Source organism: Macaca mulatta, chromosome 9, assembly GCF_049350105.2.
Source record: "Macaca mulatta isolate MMU2019108-1 chromosome 9, T2T-MMU8v2.0, whole genome shotgun sequence".
NCBI classification, from domain to species: Eukaryota; Metazoa; Chordata; class Mammalia; order Primates; family Cercopithecidae; genus Macaca; species Macaca mulatta.
The window spans coordinates 69788209-69802392 of NC_133414.1; the positions used below are offsets into that span (position 1 = coordinate 69788209).

Below are 14184 nucleotides of genomic sequence, written 5' to 3' on the forward strand. Positions count from 1 at the left end.
CTAATACTGTTTTCTTTAGATATCATAGAAAGACACTTCAACCTTCTTACACTGTGACCAGAGGCTTTTTTTCTTTTCTTTTTAATTGCATTTTCTGCTTAAGTCGGCCATATGCTTTTTAAAAATTTGCAGAAGTGGCTGGGCTTGGTGGCTTATGCCTGTAATCCCAGTAGTTTGGGAGGCCGAGGCGGGTGGATCACAAGGTCAAGAGTTCGAGGCCAGCCTGACCAACACAGTGAAACCCCATCTCTACTAAAAATACAAATATTAGCTGGGCGTAGTGGCACGTGCCTGTAATCCCAGCCACTTGGGAGGCTGGGGCAGGAGAATCGCTTGAACCCGGGAGGCGGAGGTTGCAGTGAGCCGAGATTGCACCACTGCATTCCAGCCTGGGCAACAGGGCAAGACTCCGTCTCAAAAAAGAAAAAGAAAAAAAAAAATTTGCAGAAGTCAGTTATTATAACTGCAGATAGTGAATCCCATTGGTACTAGCATGTACATTTTTATGACTATAGTTAAAGTTGAAAATACTTCTATCAGGTTTCATATATGAGCTATAAGATTACCGGGCATTTTGAGTTTTCTGTGCAGTGTCTAATCTTAATACTTCTCAAATTGATAGAAGCATTATCCAGTTTATCATGGACAGTCTTGTTGTAATAGTGGATTGAGTTTTATGTTGTCTTTTAGATGTTAGTATTTCATACCAAGTTATAAAATTTAATCTCAGAAAAGGTCCTAGAGGGTCTCCCTGTGACAAGCATTGACCCTTTTTTGCCAGATCAGAAGAAAGTCAGGGGTAGGGGCACTGTGGGGTCTCGGGTGAGCAGCTATTTACCAAGCAGCATGGAAGAATTCCAGTTTGTAATAATTTATAGCATTTTACTGACGTGTTCTAGATGAATATCCATTTCAAGGGCATATGTATAACACAAACAATGGCAGAAATAAGCCCAAATATTTCTGCTATTCTTATCAATGTGAACTGGTTAAACTCACAAATTAGAAACAGAAACTCGATGAACTTTTTAAATCTTGTTAAAAAAAATGTCATTTCCAAGAGATAAACCTAAGTAACAATACAGAAAGAGTAAAAAAGGAGAAATAAAATATATACTAGAAAAATGCAATCTCAGGATAACAATATTAATACAAAAAGTAATAAAACTGAATAAGTCATAAAAGGATAAAATAATGTTAATTTGCATGAGCCTAATAATTTGCTCTCAAAATTGTATGGCTGGCCGGGTGAGGTGGTACATGCCTGTAATCCCAGTCATCTAGGAGGCTGAGGCAGGAGGATGGCTTGAGGTCAGGAGTTTGAGGCTGCAGTTATAATCACACCTGTGAATAGCCACTGCACTCCAGCCTGAGAAACATGGTGAGACACTGCCTCTTAAACAAAAATCAAAAAAACACACACAAAAAAAGTATAAAGCAAAATCAGACTAAATTAGAGGGAGAAATTGACAAACTACAATAAAAGTGGGAAATGTTAAATCCACTCTTTCAGAAATCAATGGATTGAACAGGAGAGAAAAAAAAAAAACACAAAAAAACCCCAGGAGATAAAAGATCTAAATAACCTGATTAGCAAGCTAGACGGAGAGCTATAGAGAGAGAGAGAGAGAAAAAAAAACACATTAAAAAGTGAAGACACATTCACAAAAATTGGGACAGCCAAAAAAACCTGTATATGAGGCCACAAATAAAGCATTAACAAATTCTAAAAGAACACATTTCCTCATGTCCAAGCAGTAAAGTTAGAGATCAACAATGAAATGATTGGTTTACTTTTGTTTAAATTTTATTTATTTATTTATTTTTTGTAGAGACGTCTCTCACTGTGTTGCCCAGGCTGGTCTTAAACTCCTGGTCTCAAGTGATCTTCCCACCTTGGCCTCCCAAAGTGCTGGGATTACATGCCTGAGCCACTGGGCCCCTCCCCAAATGATTATTATTATTTTTTTAAAAACTGAAGTTTGAAAACAAAAAAAGAATGGAAAATATACTTCTAAATAGTCCATGAATTAAGCGTACAATACTAACATAAAAAACAAAATATTGGCCAGGCACAGTGGCTGACACCTGTAATCCCAACACTTTGGAAGGCTGAGGCGGGTGGATCACCTGAGGTCAGGAGTTGGAGACCAGGCTGGCCAAAATGGTAAAACCCCATCTCTACTAAAAATATAAAAATTAGCTGGGTGTGGTGGTGCGCACCTGTAACCACAGCTACTCAGCAGACTGAGGCAGGAAAATCTCTTGAACCCCGGAGGTGGAGGTTGCAGTGAGCCGAGATCGTGTCACTGCAGTCCAGCCTGGACGACAGCGCGAGACTCTGTCTCAACAACAACAACAAAATCCAAATATTTATAACTAAGAGATAACAAAAGCATAGCATATTAAAACTTGTGATATTCAGCTAAAGCAGACTTTTTAGGGAAATGATAGTCATATATACTCATTAGAAAACAACAAAAGAGGCCGGGCGCGGTGACTCACATAAAATAAAAATTTTTTTAAAAACGAAGCTTTATACACCATACTACTCAGAGCTATATAGCAAGTCACCATTTTTTACCAGGCACTCACCTTCCCTTACCTCGTGTGATGTTTCTATGAGCCCTGGGAAACAATGAAGCAGCGGTGATTTTATGGATTTTTATAGGTCACGTTGAAGATTTTATAGGTGAGAAAGCCGAGGCTCGGAGGATGCACGACTTGCAAGTGTCAGAATCAGAACTAGAATAGATCCCACACATTTGAACACCGAGTTTGGTGTCTTTTCCTTCACACCGCGTTCTCTGGGGGTGCCTGGGCAGTGACCCCTGCCATTGGCCTTGAGGATTAGGACCTCAGCTCGGGTCCTCTGCAGAGGATCCTCAGTCCCTAGTAGCTTGCTGGCACCTAGCTGGGGCTAAACGCAGGTTTGTTGAAAATTATAAAAGGGTAAGCCCAGGGGTAGCTAATTCACCATTCTAGGTTCGAAGAGCTCTGACGCAGAAAGGTGTATACATCCAGCAGGAATTCCACCCTACGTGATTTATTATCAACTTGGTATTCTAGGTATTCGCTCAGCCACGGAGAAAAATGGGCCATTCAAAGACGCTGGCCTTCGCGGCCGCTATGGGACTGCAGAGCTGGCGCAGGCGTCCATGCAGGGGGGCTGGGTCGGCGCCAGGAGTCCTTCCCGGACCAATCCCCCGGCCCAGAGAGAGCGCCTGGAGACATTACCACTCCAGGAACTTCACCCAGTTTCTTGGAGGCTTCACACCCGCGCCCTCAGTCCTGCCATCTCCTACGCCGCAGCGGGCGCCGCCACCAGGGTAGTAACCCACTCTGAGAGTCTTTCTGGTGGTGCCTCTGACCCTCTGCTCTTCAGTTCCAGGCGACGTTTTCTCCGAGCCGCTCTGGAGACTTTGGCCTGAATTTCACCCTCACTCGCGGACTCATGTCCAAAAAATGTGGTCCAGCCCAGAAAGAGAGCCGCGCCTGTTGGTGGGGGTCGGGGGTGTTGGAGCGGCCACGGAATATGACTGAGCGCTCAGGGCCGGTTGTGAGGCCGGGGCCAGGATGCCCCAAGGCAAGGCGCTGTTCCTGCCCGGCACCAGCACACCTGCCCAGACAGGGAGAAGGTCAGAGCCTCCCCTCCAGCCCTTCCCGCTTTTATTGTTCGGAGCGACTTTAAAACGCAAATCGGGCCGGACGCAGTGGCTCACGCCTGTAATCCCAGCACTTTGGGAGGCCGAGGCGGGCGGATCATTTGAGCCCAGGAGTTCGAGATCCGTGTGGCCAACATAGTGAAACCCCGTCTCTACTAAAAATATGAAAATTAGCCGGGCGTGGTGGTGAGCATCTGTAGACCCAGCAACTCGGGAGGCCGAGGAAGGAGAATTGCTTGAATCCGGGAGGCGGAAGTTGCAGTGAGCCGAGATCGTACCACTGCACTCCAACCTGGGCGACAGAGGGAGACTCCATCTCAAAAAAAAAAAAAAAAAAAAAGGAAAATCGCACCAGCAGCTTGTTTGTAACAGTCAAACATAGGCAACAACCTAAATGTCCTTCAGTAAGGAGCTAGGTAGTGAAGAATGGTGAAGTGCACGATGGTGCGCAGTGTGCAGCGGATGGGAAGAACTAGGTCTGTTCGGGAGCGCTTCTATGGAAAGACCCTCCAAGATATAGTGAGTAAAAAAACATGTTGCAGAAAAGTACTGCAATATTGTTTTGTAAACAATACGTTTATGTAAACACACACACACACACACAGTATTGAAGAGAGATATTTTGGAAGGACACGCCTAAGAGTGGGCTGGGGGAGTGGAGAGAAGGGTGAATCTCAATTTTTATTCATTTTTTGAATTTTTTATTTTCAGTTTTTTAGAGACCGGGTCTCACTATGTTGCCCAGGCTAGTCTGGAAGCCCTGTCTTCAAGCCATCCTCCTGTCTTGGCCTTCCAAAGTGCTGTGAGATTACAGGTGTCAGCCACCACACATTAAAAAAAAAAAAAATTGCATACCTACCATATATGCATATATTACCTGTGTGACCTTTTAAAAATAAGCTTTTTTTTTTTAGAACGTCTTTAGATTTACAGAAAAAGTGTGAATACAGGGAGTTCTCATAAACCCGAGTTTTTCCTATTACTAACATCTTATATTGGTGTGGCGCTTTTGCCACAATGAATAAACCAAAACTGACGCACTAAAGTCCATATTTTATTCAGTTGTCCTTAGTTTCTACCTACTATCTGTCCAGGATCCCGTTCAGGATACCACTTTACATGTCATTTTTATATCTCCGTGGGTTCCTCTTGGCTGTGACAGTGTCTTACACTTTCCTTGTTTTTGATGACCTTGCTAGTTTTCAGGAGTACTGGTCATGTATATGGCAAGGGCCTCAATTGATTTGTGATGTTTTTCTCATGATTACAGTGGGATTAGGTGTTCTTGGGAGGAAGACCACAAGCGGTGCATGCAATCAGTATGATTTACCGCTGTCGAGGTCACCTTGACGGCTGGGTGGTTGGTCAGGTTTCTCCATGATAGTTACTGACCGCTCCCTTCCTCACATACTGTGCGTGACCTTCCCCCCTCCACCACCACTGAGTGTTGATATGAAAGAAATGTGTTTGACCTTTTCAGTGTAAAAAGTTTTCTTTACCTTAAAGAGAGTCACTAACGACGCACACGGGGCTGGAGAGGATTTAGGAAATGCCCACCCCTGCAGGAGGGCGAATGCGGCTCTGCGCTGCACCGGGCGCTGCAGGGGGTTAGGGGCGACAGAGGGACCTCCAGAGCCGGAGACGTCCTGGAGCAGCTGCGCAGCCGGAAGGGCGCTGCTGCTCGCGGGCCCGCCCTGCCCAAGCCTCATCTCGGGGCGGGGCCGCGCTCAGGCCTCGCCCCTTCCCTGCCCTTCCCCCGGCGCCTGGGGCAACCGCGCCCGCGGAGTTTTCCGCCCGGCAGGCTCCTCCTCCCGCCCCGCCCTGAAGGCTGCGGCGCCCGCGACTCCCCAGTGCCCCGAGTGCCCCGCGAGCGGGAGTGGGACACAGCGCCAGGCAGAACCCAGGCACCGCGTCCGGGACGCCCGCGGAGAGAGCCACTCCCGCCCAAGTCCCATTTCGCCCCTCGCGTCCCGAGTCCCCGTGGCCAGGTGAGTGAGGGTCCCGGGCCGGCCGGGGGCCTGGGACCAGGCGGCGGCAGTGCACCGCGGCACCGCAGGTGAGGCCCGGGGCTGCCCCGCGCCCAGCCCAGCGCGGCCCTGCTGCTTCCTGGTTGCATTACAGGCGTGGGGGTGGGGGACAGAGGAGGCGTCGGCGGGTCCCGGGCTGGCCGTGTCGGCTTGGCAGCCCCCTCAATAAGCTTCGGCGTCGGGGGCTGCCCCCTCCTGTGCGGTCGGGGTGCACTCGCCGGCCCCCCCGGGCTCAGGGGTCAGCGTCTCAGTCTGGGCTTGGGTAAGGCCGGGGGCCGTGACCCTGGGCGGAGGAGGCAACGGGTGGCTGGAGGGATGCCGGAGGCCGAGCCCCGCAGCCCCGCGGGGCCCTCCGGGGTGCGCGCGCTCTTTCAGGCAAGGCTGGGGGAGAGCAAGCAGACAAGGCTATCTTCAGGAACTTTCCTCCGTAACTGGGAGCACGCACATTCATGGGAGCTGCTACCATTGCAGTTTATTTGTAAGGAACTCTCCCCAATGTTTGAGAGAATGCGGGAGCCATCCCCGATGTTGTGCCTCCCTTCGCCCCTTCCCCAACTTTGATCCCCAGTTTCAGGAAGGGATTCCTGGACTTGTATCTCCCCATGGGTGCAGGCCAGGCCCTTAAGACTTAGAAAAGTAAAACGGTCTGTTGGTTTAAAGGAGACACGCGAAATTTGTCACCTAGAGACTTTGGAGGGGAAAAGTTAAGCCAGCCAGTGCTAGCCCAAGCTGGAAACAGTCGGCCCGGGGCATTTCTGTCTCTGCCCTCCAATCAGTGACCTCTCTGTAGAGATTGGGCGTTTGTGGTGGTTCTCCCATCTGTTCTCTGCCTTAGGCATGGAGTGGAGCTGTGAGGCCGAGCCCCTGCCCTGCCCACGCAACAGGGACTAAAGGTTTGCAGGGCATGCTCACCCTTCACTGGCTCTCTCATTGCTTTCCTCATTCCTTTTATGCGGCAGTCAACTGTTGGGGATTCCAGGAGGATTAACAGGCCCCCTTTCCTAAACGCATTCTTTGTGCTGCAAGGTGTTCCCTGACAAGGGAGGCCAGGTGAGGTGCCAGGGCAGTTTGTTGCCCTGGCATTGGGTGCCCACTACTTCAGGCTCCTGCATACCTTGCTATCTTGTCTCTGACTATTGTCTGTGCTTTGGTTTCCTCATCTGTAAAATGGGGGTAATACTAATCCCTGCCTCACAGGTTTGTTGTGAGATTCAGTGCATTCATTCATTTAATAACCATACAGCGCTCAGGTACGGACCAGTCAGAACAGGTGGTGACTGCTGTACCACACTTGTGTGTCCCAGATGGGTGTCACCCAGATTAGCCATAAAGTGTGTGAGGCAGGCCTGGGTCATAAATAATCAGGTATAAGGGTCAGTAAATAGTAGCAGTGGAAGGTTCAGCTAAAGTTGAAATGCGCTTCTCCTGAACCGTCTTTCTGGCTTAGCTCATGCTAAGCTCATGCTGTCTGTCTTCCTGGAATGCCCTCCCTCCCCGTCTGGCCCAGGATTCTCCACCCTCCTGGGAGCCATCCTGGTGCCTGCTGCCCAGCAGGAGGGATGGGATATGCTCTGAGCTCACTCAGCCCCTCCAGCACTGACTCAGTTCTCATCTCTCACCTTGTGCCTAGTGTTTGTGTGGCCATGTGGCTTATCTCTGCCCTGTCTTCTGACTCTGGAGGGTGGAGGCTGTTTCTGACTTACCTCTTGGTGGTAGCACTCAGGATGGGCCTTGCCTAATGTAGGTGCTCAGAAAATTAGTTGTCGTTAGTTGAACGACAGAGGCAGCACAGGGAAGTAGTTTCCCTGTGGTTAAAGTATAGGACCTTGAAGGCTGGATTTGGATAGGCAGAGAAATGTGGGGAGGGTGAGATGGTGATGAATTGGGACTAAGAGGTGGGAGTGGAAGCCCCATCTGATGCCTTTATGCATGATATTATAGAAAGGGCTCACCCTGGGTGGACGTATCTAGAAGGCCAGGATCGATTAGTGATGCCTAGTTCACATGATTGGGGAGGTGATGTGTGACTTGGGATGACAGGAGTGGGAGTTGAGACAGAATAGGTTAGTGTGGGTTCTTCTTGGGAACTGTAGAATAGAGAAAAGAAACTGGTGTGGGCAGGAGGTGAATGTGGAACCAAAATGCATGCTGAATGCTGGAACATCAGAGGTTCCAGGACCTTTCTGGTGCACCCCCTCCTTCCTCCTGGATTCACTCCTCCTCTTCCTCTTTTTTTAATTTTTATTTTTTGTTGAGACAGATCTCATTCTGTCGCCCAGGCTGGAGTGCAGTGGTACAGTCTTGGCTCACTGCAACCTCTGCTCCCTGGGTTTAAATGATTCTCCTCCCTCGGCCTCCTGAGTAGCTGGGATTACAGGCATGCGCCACCGTGCCCGGCTAATTTTTGTATTTTTAGTAGAGACGGGGCTTCACCATGTTGGCCAGGCTGGTCTTAAACTCCTGACCTCAGATGATCTGCCCGCCTTAGCCTTCCAAAGTGCTGGGATTACAGGAGTGAGTCACCGTGCCCGGCCTCCTCTCTCTTCTTTGCCACCGTCTTCCCCCATAAGCCTGAAGCAGTTCCTGGCACTTGGTCCCATGGGGAAGCGTGTGTGCAAGGGTGTGCTTCACCAGCACTGCCAAGGAAACAGACTTTTCACTTTCTGTGGATTTTTCTCTGCAGCACTCTCTGATCCCATGACCCCCAGAATAGTGGGAATTCTGAGTGATACCTAGATAGGAAAGCTGTTAGGATTAATGAAGAAACTGAGGTTTTCTTGGTGGGCATTTGTGCTTTTAAAGGGAATTGTTGCAATTCAGTGGAACTCTCTGATAACCGCTGAAACTGTTACACATTAGGCCTACTGATCCTGTCTCCTATAACCCATGAAATAAAGACCTGATAGTCACATAGTTGTTTGTTATTTGGGAGGATCCTAAAAGTACAGCCTGAACAGTGACCCAGACCACAGTTGGCCTTGCCCATGCTGAAGTGAGGAAGGAATGGGTGGGGGCAACCAAGAAATTGGGGGACAGAGTTCTCTGTGCTGGGTATCCTGGGACAAGCCACCCAGCCACACTGAGCCCCCCCCACACAGAACAGTTCTGGATAATAAAATGCCTGCCTGGAATGGAGAATCAGATGAGAAGATGTTTGCAAAGGGGTTTGAGATCAGTTAGGGGGTAGTGATGACAATGTTGATATCGTGGGTGTGTGACTGCCAGGAGTTGTGAAGCAGCGGGTGGAGCATGCCGTCAAAGCCTGGTTCTGAGATCTCTAGTTTTCCAGGGGCTTAGGCTCCGCCTTAGCAGAAAAGAAGGAAAGGAAATTGAGAGGGAAGTCAGATGTCCCCTGCCCCTCACACCTGGGGGTGGCTGACTTGGAGGACTTGAGATGGGGGGAAATCTGAGTGAGGGCAGAGAGGAGAAATGTGGAGGCTACCCACGGGGAGGCTGGAGAGCATATGGCACATCCAGCCTGGGGAGTGGCACCGCTGGGGGAAAGGGTGCATGTGTCAGTGGGGAAGGAGTGGTGATAGCAGATGTGAGCTTGCTGTGTCCACTAAAAAGGTCACGGCTATTTTTAGGAAGTAGGTGACAAGGCATGTTCCGGTAGAACGGCTCATTACTGAGAACCCACTGTTGGCCTCACCCTGCGTGCTGTGCTTAAAAGAAGAGACCGCCCCCACTCACCCTAGAGTCATCCCCCTGGTGTCCCTGAGACATGGGACACTGGATGAGGACCAGGTTTGGAGGATGAAGAAGATCATGTATTTGGTTTTGGACATACTATGTTTGAGGTATCTTTGAGATACCAAATAAGCTGGTGGGTCTGGGGCTCAGGAGGAGTCTTGGCTAGACAGACATTTGTCTAGGTTGTGTTTGTGTTTGAAGTCATGGGCACAGCGAGATGGAAGAACTCACCTTGAACAGCTGAGTAAAGGAAGATGAGCCTATAAAGGACCCAGAAAAAGAGCTGCCTGAGAGGGGCCCAGAAAGCCAGCACAGAGTTGTATCCCAGGAGCCAGGGTGAGTCTGCTTCGTGGGATGGAGTAGTCAGCTTGGCATCGCGGCTGTGGTGAGTGACATGGAGAAGATGCAGCTGCCTTCACTGCTTTGGTGGGATGATGGGAGCAGAAGCGAGGTTGGAATGAATGGGTGAGGAGTAGCAGGACATGAGGATCTGATCATAGTAAGTTTAGACAGGCTCTGAAATGGTGGCTTTGAAGGCGAGGAGGACGTGTTTGACCCTGTTGCCTCGATTTACCCTCCTGCTCCCTTTCCAATCCCAGAAGGGAACATGTGGATGGCTTGCCACCGACATCCCTCCCCATGGCGCTCCGTGCTCAGGCAGACCTAGGTGCCTGCAAGGGTTTGCTCCTTTCACAAAATGGATTCATTTTCATGAATGAGTGAATGAGTGAATGAAGCATGTTGCCCAGGCGGGTCTCAAAGCCCTGGCCTCAAGCAGTCAGTCCCCCCACCCCGCCTCAGCCTCCCAAAGTGCTGGGATTACAGGAGCCACTGCACCTGGCTGGTATTAAATTTTCTTTGTGGCCAACTGCATGATAAATATTAACATGTTTCATGGGCGTGAAAAGAGCAAATAGGTACTCTGCGGGACACTGACTTTAGATAGATCTCTTAACTTCAGTTGCCCTTATATCCCTGCTTGCCTGGCTGTCAGATTCTGAGAGGTATAACAAAAACTCTCACTGTAGTTTTTTAAAGTCCAGCTCTATTTATATTTGTGGGAGTTCTAGCCTTTGAATTTGGCTTTCATATTTCGTGTATACAGGCTTATCAAGCTGATCTTCCTACCTTGTGTCATTTGCTAGTTATTTAATGCCTTTGGTCTTTGGCCTTAAATTCCATATTGTCTGTGTTTTAGGAGAATACGTGGCCAAGGATCTGGAAGAATCTCTTTTCTTTATAGTCTTAAAATTAATAAATAAGTGCATTTTATAAGATAATAAGTGAAAGGCTCAGAAATTTTAACGCAGGCATCAGAGGACATTCAAGCCATGCCCCTTTAGTTTCTGTTCAGCCTCACACGGAGCAGTTAGTAATCAGGTCTCACTGATGATCATGAGCTCCCTGTCCTTGGCTGTCCTGATGGTCCCCATGATAGCCAGATTTTTAGGAGGGGTGGATAAAGTGAGATTTGCTTGCAAACTCCTGGGACGTTGCCTGGGAGCCTCTTCTCTTACTTTGCAATTCTTGCCCGCTTCCTGTAGGTCCAAGGAGCGGACTGCTGTGCCTCTCATTTACGCATTTCCTTCCTCATTTGAGGCAGCAAAATGAGCTTTTGACAGAGTAGCCAGTACAAACACTTCCCAGGGCCAGAGGTCAGAAAGACGTGGGCCCCAAGTTGTAAGCTCGTCTCTGTGCTTGTGTTTTAAGCCACATAAACTTTCTCAGCGGGCTGGACTAGCCTACGCCTTGTTGTACCCTGAGATCCTAGTGAGTAGTTCTCCAAGTCCTGTGTTTACAGATAGAGGCAAATGCCAGAGAGAAATGGCTGGAAAACCCCTTGGCCTGCTAAGGCAGGATTATTGAAAAGTCTTCCACGTATGTACTTTTGAATTTTACATATTTTTTCATTTTTATTTATTTTGAGACCAGACTAAGTTTTGTATTTTTGGTAGAGATGGGGTTTTGCCCAGGCTGGTCTCAAACTCCTGGGCTCAAGTAATCTGCCCACCTCAGCTTCCCAAAGTGCTGGGATTACAGACATGAGCCACTGCACCTGGCCAACCACTGTGCCCAGCCTATTTTTAATATTAATATTTCCACCTCTGGTTTTTCTTTGCATTTATTTGGTATGTCTTTGCCCAACCGTTAGTTTTAAATATCTCTTTCTCACTTAGAAAAGTTTATCTAGGCTGGGCGCTGTGGCTCACGCCTGTAATCCCAGCACTTTGGGAGGCCAAGGTGGGCGGAATACGAGATCAGGAGATCAAGACCATCCTGGCTAACGCGGTGAAACCTCATCTCTACTAAAAATATAAAAAAATTAGCTGGGCGTGCTGGCGGGTCCCCGTAGTCGCAGCTACTTGGGAGGCTGAGGCAGGAGAATGGCATGAACCCGGGAGGTGGAGCTTGCAGTGAGCCGAGATTGCACCACTGCACTCCAGCCTGGACGACAGAGCGAGACTCGGTCTCAAAAAAAAAAAAAAAAGAAAGAAGTTTATCTTGAAAATGGAATCTTCATAAATAAAATTTGTTTCTCTTATAATCAGCACATGGTTGAGGGTGGATGGAGGTTGACAGAAGGCAGTGATAACAACAACAAACCTAATTGCGTGGTTTCTGTCTTTGGTAGAGGAATTCTGACTGTTCACATGCCAGATATACTTGATTTTATTCTTTACATCTTGCTTATTATTTATTATACTTGCATGTTATTCCTTTCCTGATTTTTGCTGTTTGGGTTAAGTTTCTCATCATCATCTTCCCCACGCCCCCTGTATTACGTTTCAGATTTGGCGGTGAATGAAGAGAGGATCCTCTCTCTCTCTCTCTCTCTCTCTCTCTCTCTCTCTCTCTCTGTCTCTCTCACTCTCTCACTCTTTCTTGAAAAATCAGAGTCGAAGTTAAGTGAGTGTTCCATGAGGTTGTCTAGGCACCAGGCTCCTTACGGACTGTTGTCCCTAGCATTCTTGAGGGCTGTGGTTTTCAAACTTGAGCATGTATAAGAACAATCTGGAAGGCTTGTTAAAGCATAGATTCTTGGACTGCACCCTGAATCATTCTGATTTGGGAGGTCTGTGATGTGACCTGAGCATTTTAATTGCTTACAGGCTCTCAGATTGTGTAATGCCGCCAGTCTCCGGGCCACATGTTGGGTAGCACCATTAGGTGCTTCCCTTACCTGCATGGCCCAAGACAGCTCACTGTCACATCCTCATGGCAGGCCCTCCTAGCTGCTAGGGGTCTGGGAAACAGTCCTTAGTTGGGGCTGCTGTGTGCCAGGCTATGGTGAGTGTTCTGTTACTAAAGCAATAGAGAACAGATGGTTGAGGAGGACAACCAGAAGTTTCTGGAACACCACCCACTGCTCTCCTGAATTTGAAACTACTACTGTGCTTATCAGTCTTGCTATTGGCTAAGCATGTGTTCCTCAGGTTAGGAAGTGGGAATGGTTTCTCATGACAGTGGCAAGCCCGCAGGCAGTGCAAGCAAGGCAGCCTCTGTTCCTGTGGGCTGGTGCACAGACTGGCAAGCTGCTGTGGCTTTGCCGATGCCCCGAGAGTCATCTGCTGCTCCCAACCATCAGGTCTGGCATCCACATGCTCCACTGCTGCAGCCACTACCAGATCTTCCAGACCCCATGGGATCCAGGGGCCCCCTCCAAGACCCAGTGGGATAGGGGTTATTTTTTTGTGCTACCTCCTCCCAACTTGCCTTCTTCAACCCCAAATGTGACACCTATGTGACTGTTTCTAGGAGAGTTTGAGGGCAGAGGCCCTTTGAACCCTCAACTGAGGTGGGGCTGATGTTCGGTCTCCATGGCTGGTAATATCCTTGAGAGATCAGAGCAGTGGTTGCCAACCCCCATTCTCTGTTGTCATAGGGAGGTGTTCTGGAGAGAAACAGGGTCATAAGGCTCCTGTGGAGCGGCTGATTCTTTTCTGTGTGGCTTGATTATATGGGACATTATTTGGGAGGCAGCAGTTACTTTCTTCTCTCTTTCCGCGGTTTAACTTTTGTAATTCTCAAGTCCATTCTCCAGCCTGAGAAGGTGGGATGGAGCTCAGAAATACGTTGAGTGGTGGGGGACCTGCCTGGTTCGTAATGCACTGGCCTGGAAATCCAGAGATGTGGTTCTAGTCATTGTCCTGCCCCCAGCCAGCTCTGAGACCTCAGCCAGAGTCCTTCTGCTCTCTGGGCCTCAGCTCCCACCTCAAATAAAATAAACTGGTTGAATGAAGTGATTCATGAAGGCCCCTTCCAGCTCCAATATTTTAGGATTCTTATGTAATCCAAATGCTAGTGCACTGGGGATTGACTTTATCTTGAAGAAGTGTCTTTCAGAACCTACTTGCTTAAGTTCAGCCCCTTGGTGAGGCTCCAGACGCTGCCGTTGCCACTCTCCCAGCCTGTCTTGCCTGGAGTTTCTCCAGGCTGAGCTGCCCCAGGTGCCAGCCCTCAGAGGGGAGGTCTGAGGCGCAGCCTGGCTAATGATTAACATAGGCTGCAGCTATTTTAGTTCCTGGTATGTGGGTGGGGAGTTGAATGCTTAACAGCACCTGTGTAGATTTTTGTTTCATGCCTGGGAAAATACGGTCAGGATTGGTGGAGTGCTGCCCTGAGGCTAGCTGGCTGGCTTCGGTGACTTAATGGCACCTGTGACCAGCAAGGGCAGGACACTGGGGCTCTGGAATGCCCGCCCAGGGCCCCCACCCCCTTCTCAGTAGAGCTGGGGATGTTCATACACCCACTTACATCATTTAAGGTCCTGCCTTGGGGTGGGGGAGAGAGGGGAATGT

At 49.0% G+C, this 14184-nt stretch overlaps 2 protein-coding genes across 8 annotated transcripts in view; one reads left to right on the forward strand and one right to left on the reverse strand.

Moving 5' to 3' along the window:
• The window catches only part of PLAC9 (placenta associated 9), a 316145-nt gene that overhangs the window by 242054 nt on the left and 59907 nt on the right, over positions 1 to 14184 (reverse strand). The window lies entirely within an intron of this gene.
• The window catches only part of ANXA11 (annexin A11), a 46854-nt gene continuing 38184 nt past the window's right edge, over positions 5515 to 14184 (forward strand). Inside the window, exons 1-3 of one of the 7 annotated variants that reach the window (XM_077946461.1) lie at positions 5515 to 5653; positions 9587 to 9634; positions 9680 to 9770. The gene's annotated coding sequence lies outside the window, so the exon portion shown is untranslated. Of the gene's footprint in view, positions 5722 to 5778; positions 5955 to 9586; positions 9771 to 14184 lie in introns of those variants that run through there. The other 6 variants (XM_077946463.1, XM_077946457.1, XM_077946458.1 and 3 more) reach the window with 6 other exon arrangements.